Source organism: Montipora foliosa, unplaced genomic scaffold (assembly GCF_036669935.1).
Source record: "Montipora foliosa isolate CH-2021 unplaced genomic scaffold, ASM3666993v2 scaffold_317, whole genome shotgun sequence".
Taxonomy (NCBI): domain Eukaryota; kingdom Metazoa; phylum Cnidaria; class Anthozoa; order Scleractinia; family Acroporidae; genus Montipora; species Montipora foliosa.
The window spans coordinates 497-6,201 of record NW_027179616.1 but is presented as its reverse complement, the minus strand read 5'-3'; the positions used below and the strand labels follow the sequence as shown (position 1 = coordinate 6,201).

The 5,705-nt window shown below is 37.1% G+C and overlaps 1 long non-coding RNA gene across 1 annotated transcript; it reads left to right on the top strand.

Annotated features, from left to right (window-relative positions):
* Positions 1–3,392: 3,392 nt before the first annotated feature.
* LOC137987232 (uncharacterized) lies at positions 3,393–5,019 on the top strand. Its single transcript, XR_011120386.1, has 2 exons — positions 3,393–3,571; positions 4,755–5,019. It is a non-coding gene; the product is annotated as an uncharacterized lncRNA (long non-coding RNA).
* Positions 5,020–5,705: the final 686 nt, after the last annotated feature.

The window sequence follows — 5,705 nt, the reverse complement described above, 5'->3', positions numbered from 1 at the left end:
TTAATTGACTACAGTTCAATATGTGTGTATTGCTAGGACAAACATGTTTCATCCAAATTCTGACCTGAAAATAAGATAAGTTTACATTATTAAGAAAATCACAGAATACTGAAAACAATTTGGCTGGAGCTTGGAGAGTCATGGCTTACCATAGATCTTGTTTTGCAATCTACCCTTCTTTTGCGTTTACGTACTGGTCTGCTTTCTTGGCTCTCAGTCACTGTGAACAAACAAAATCCAACAAATACTGGTAAACATGCAGAAGTCTGCATATTAATTATGCATGCTTAAAAGCATGCTTTCTAAAAAATATTTTTGATTTGACTGACTGTGTGTGCAACACCGTATTACCAAGCAGCTACGCGTTAGGGTACCATGTAAACAACAATTATGTCTTAACAAAACATGCTCCATGATAGTGTGACCTAACTGGTCACACTAGGACGAGTAGACAATCTATTTAAGAAGACCCAGGTCTGTAATAATTATAGTTGTCTTTGAATGCTGAAAGCTCAAAAATGCACTTGGTGACCTCCATTTATCAAAGGGGCTGTGTCATGGTAGTGCAATTATTTTTGTGTAGTTTTACCAATTACTTGCTCCTTCTTGATATGAGACTACTTTGAAACAAGGCAACTTTAACCTACATCACAAAAAGTAAATGTCTTCAGAGCACACAAATTTTAAGACATAAACTGAGGTATTTTACTTAACCTCTCCTTCATTGTTTTAAAATGTTATTTTACATTTTGCTTCATTTAGCTGCCAGTTCCCAGTAACTAGATTTGACTATGTTTTGTGACACAGCCCCTTTAATTGTTTTGCTAAAGAAGTAATGAGCTGCGTGGATTTAAAACCATCCAGTGCATATTCACAGCTACCTCCACAAATCGCAAATTTAAGATGGCTTTGATTTCACTCCTGTGATGTTTTTTAGGTGTTTTTAGGTTGCTGTCTTGTTGTCATGGTAACATGACATTGCTTAAAATTTAAGTGTCTATGAAGTAAAAAATGATTATTGCCTATTTGAATTTGTTTTCAAAATGGTTAAGAATGGAATTTTCCGTTTTGACGTATCATTTTCTTGTGTTATGCAAATGAGCAAATTGATGACGTAATCAATGGGTCCATTGGAGGATGAATCACAAAAACAAGAATAGCTCTGAAATTGTGAGAGGGACGATTATTTAAACTCGGCATGAGTGGCGGATGTACATTACAAGTGCCAAGTTTCAAGAGCAGCGGTCTCAGTTTTTGGAAGATATTGTATATTTTGTAATTTTTTTGCCCTTGGAACGTTTGATGACGTCATCAGTTTTTACGCAAAAAAAATTAAAATGTCTAGAACGATACTTCAAAAATGAAAACACCATGTTTCTTTCCTGCAAACGACTTTCAAATAAGCTTTAGTTACCTTTTGTATTTCAAAGGCACTTAAATTGTGGGTAATCTTTTCTGACTAAAATTGGGATTTACAGTTTATACATATGACTAGCGTTGTCAACTCACCGTTTGGCGCTTCTTCAGCAGCTTCGGTTTCCATGGAAACCAGGTCTAGCCAAAAAAAGAGAGGATAAAGGGGTAATATCATGGAATTATCATTTTTATTTTGACCATAAATTTACTAAATTGATTTTCAGTAACTTTTTCATTCTTAAATTGAGCCACACTAAGTTCTTACGGAATTTATCTAAAATGCAAGGGGAGTACTTCAAAAGGTCGGCCCGACGTTTTCAGATTGGCATTCATTTTAATCTTGGCTACGCGTAACTGAAAACACTTAAGAATAGTTTTTGTGAGCTAAAATAGCCGTTTTGAAGAAACTTTGGCCATTAATTTTTTGTTTGCCATTGGAAAACAGGTCTCCTTTGCTTTCCAGATTTTTGCTAAAATCCATGACACTACCCCTTTAAATTGGCAAGTGTTTCAGATAAATCAGACACGCCTTTTGAAACGCTACATTAAACTTAGTTAATGTTGTACTATTGGTTTGGCCGTATAAAGTCTTACCAGGCATTCTTGAGGTACTCATTTGGGCGCCCTCCGCCTGTGCAATGGGAGTGGTAGCTACGAGACGGAAAATCAAAGATAGCACATCTTTAGACTAACAGTAGGGTTGACAATGAATGTGAAATTGTGATGTCAACCTACCAGTTTGAGCCCCTGCAATAACCTCTGTTTCCATGGGCGTGACATCTAGGAGAAGAATGAATAACTAGACAATTGTCTCGAAGTTCAATTCTTTTACACCTATTGATTTGCACTCTTACCTGGCATCATTGAGCCACTGTTTTCAGCTTCCCCCGTCTGTGCAATGGATACATGCACAGGAATAGTAGCTAAGGAACTTTCCTCGATTACGGGCGCCGGCGGGGTTGAAGTGCTGCCAACTTCGTTCGCAGAAAAAGTTCTCATCTCTCCCAACTTGCTCTGTAGCTGTTGGAATTTCTCTTGAGCACTTGCTGGGAGTTGCCTCGCACTAGTTTTTAAATCATTTGATAGCGTTATAACTTCTAAAAGTAAGTTCTCCGGAATGCGAACAAAGCGATCCATATTCGAATGCTAGATGGCTTCTCACATTTGAATTAGAAATTGTAAAAAATAACGGTTTCTATTAAAGGTGTATCTGACGTCATTTACAGCCAATAAGATTAAAGCATTTCCACGATTAACGGACACTGGTTGTTTTTGTTTTTTTAGCTGTTAGCTCCCGGTTTTTTTTTTCAGGAGTCTAAAACCTCATTCAATTGCAAAGATTGTTTCATTCGATGATTTTCAAGTGCTGTAGAGATAGCACGCACTTAGAAACCCTGCTAAAAAAATTACAACCGTGGCGTGACTCCGCGTGCCGTGATCAGTTAGGTGCAGAAATCACCACTGTAGCATGCAGACTGAAAATTTTAAAATTGGGAAAATAAATCTGCTAATAGCCTGATAAAAAAGCGGCAATTTTCTGGTGTGATTACATATTTAAGCGCTTCCATTTTTTATCTGGATTCTTTTAAACGAATAAGACCGAAAAGTTCAATTTCAGGTAAGTTTACACCCTTTGCCAAAGAGTCTTCTAAACTGAAAAAGAAAACAATATGGAATAAATTTTATGAACCCTGAGCTCAATTCTTACTTTTCTTTCAACCTCGCAATTCTTGGTGTTAACAGCTAATTAACACCACGGGATCACGCGAGTGGTCATAGCTCGAGAGTCTTTAGTGGTGTTGCCTTCAACGTTCGCGTGCTGGCATTTTTCACTGGGCACGTGCGTTGGGTGTAGTCCTGAAAAAATAGGTTTACATCCGGTTGTCTCCAAATTTGGTGGGTTTATTGTGAATATGTTTAGCCAATCATCTACCCAGTTTCAGCGTGGAAACTTCAATAGCTCGTATACAACAGCCCTCACTGTCCTCGAAGGTCAGCCTTCGAGTGGTGTGTTTGCGAAATTTCTCTCACTTTTACGGACTGTTCGAAATGATTATTCATAGCAAAACCTCTGCTAAAGGGTGGGAAAAATGTCAGGAAAACAATTTCAAGCACTTTTGAAACGGCAGTTAGAAACGAACAACGGGAAATTGAGGTTAGTGATGACAACAGGGGCCTTAGGGAGGCTGCAAATAATTTCTCTTTTTTTCACACAATGAAACATATTCTCCTTATATATAATTGGGGTAATTATATCAAAACTCAAGACGAAATTTGGCTAGTGTATTAAGTATCCATCATATATTTCTCACATGACATTTTCCTTCAAAATACCGGTTACCATGGCAACGAATAAGGGTTTAAGTGACCATCATATTGTTTGAGCAAAAATTGCATAGCTTTTGCGAAAAGCAGATGTATCTGTGTGAGAATTAGAAGAAAAGGTGAGCAAAATCATTTAGAATGAGCTGACGCAAGCAGCTTTAGAAATGCATGTGTGGCTTACGCGCGTGCACGCTCAGCTGAAAACCCTCCTTAAGCACACACGTTTTTGAGACATGGACGGCAACCAGAAGAGAGTGTTTCGCGTGCCAGGACAGTGGTGTCTCCCAGGTTTTTTGTGTAATCATCTCTAATGGAGAAAAGATACTTAGCAATCAATGTAAATGTGGTTGGTTGTGTGAAGACAAGTTAACAGGGAAAACAGCTCAACTCCCGTTGCTGTCTCAAAAATGCAGGTGCTTGAGGTCCGTAATATTCTTGCACAGGCCACCATTTCTTCAATTGTTTTTTGAATGCCATGAACAAAGCCGGGACTGTCCTTTTTGCGTTGAAAATCGGGCCAGATTGTCAAATACAAATTAAATGAATGCAATTTTCATGTTTGTTGACATACATAATTTTGAAAAATCATTAAAAAAAATCACAGCTCCTTCTTTTTTAGCCAAATTTGGTGGAAATCTTGGTTAACTAAAAAAAAGGCTACTTTTTCAACTTTCTGTAACAGAAGATATAATTTTGAGTTTTTCTCTATTTCTGCTCAAATATTTTCAAATATTTTTCAGATTTTTGTTGTTTACAGTTATTTTTCAGAAAAGTCCTTGGTTTTTATGCTGGGATTTTTTTCATGAAAAGCCTATTTTATAACCTTTAAAAATAGTAGATATTGTAAGCCATATTGTATAAGCTTAAAATTAATGGAAGTCTAAACAATTGATCAGTTTTGTGGCTTGATTTGGATCCCTGCAAATCTTTGGGACAAAACAGAGTGCAGTCTTTGGTCAGCAATCATACAATAATTTTTATTCTCTCTTTCCCCCCTTGACATAATATTACAGATGATAACTCAAACATTGTTCTTTGAGTTTGGTACGGGCTGTACCGACTGTCTCAAGGAATCCTTGGCGTCTGCCCTCAGGCATTTGCGTAAACAAGCACAAACTATGTACGAGCAAATCAGAAGAAATGCCTGGCTGTCGAGTTGGCCTGAGACTGCTGAGGAACTAGAAGAGGGGGGTGCGGGGGTCACGTATAAGAGTACAAAGTTATCATTGGCCATTAGTCCAGTCCAGTTTAATAAAAATATCATGTTCACTACCAAGACAGGGTGCTGTTATTCTCTTAGACAGTTCATGAATTTTTGTCCCTGAATTTCTCAAATACAGGTGAATGAGAGGTTGATTTAATATGTTGCTTTAGTGACTTGAAACTACATCACCTCAATCATTTGAGCCAGTAAGTGCTTTAAATATTGAGCCAGTTAAATTGACTCCACATGTACAAACATTGCAAATGACAATGATATTATTATTCTTACTTGGAACTAGGGCAATAGACAGAGAACTTAACAGTTGCCCTGTAACAATAGTAATAACCAGTTGAGTTTGATGTTGAAAATCTCATAGTAAAACATGCAACTTCTACTTGACATTGAAAACAAACAATATTTCTTTCTTCAGGTACATTTCGAAAAGTATGTACCGGTTACTTCATAGGGAATATGTTTTAGAGTACATTATCAATTACCAGTTGAATAATCCTCTTGTTCAGACACAACAGAAGATATATGGCAAAAGTTCACCTATTTCTGCTGATTTAATACTTTGCCCTAGTGACTTGAAACTACATTACATGTACATCCATCATTATTGAATTTCACTGATTACCAGTCCAAAATGTTACCCAAACACCCAGGCTAGGCTAGGGACTTAATGGTAGTTTCAAAAAAACTTTACATCAATACTCTCCAGAGAGCTGAATAAATAAAGGAAGAAAGAAATGAAACAACA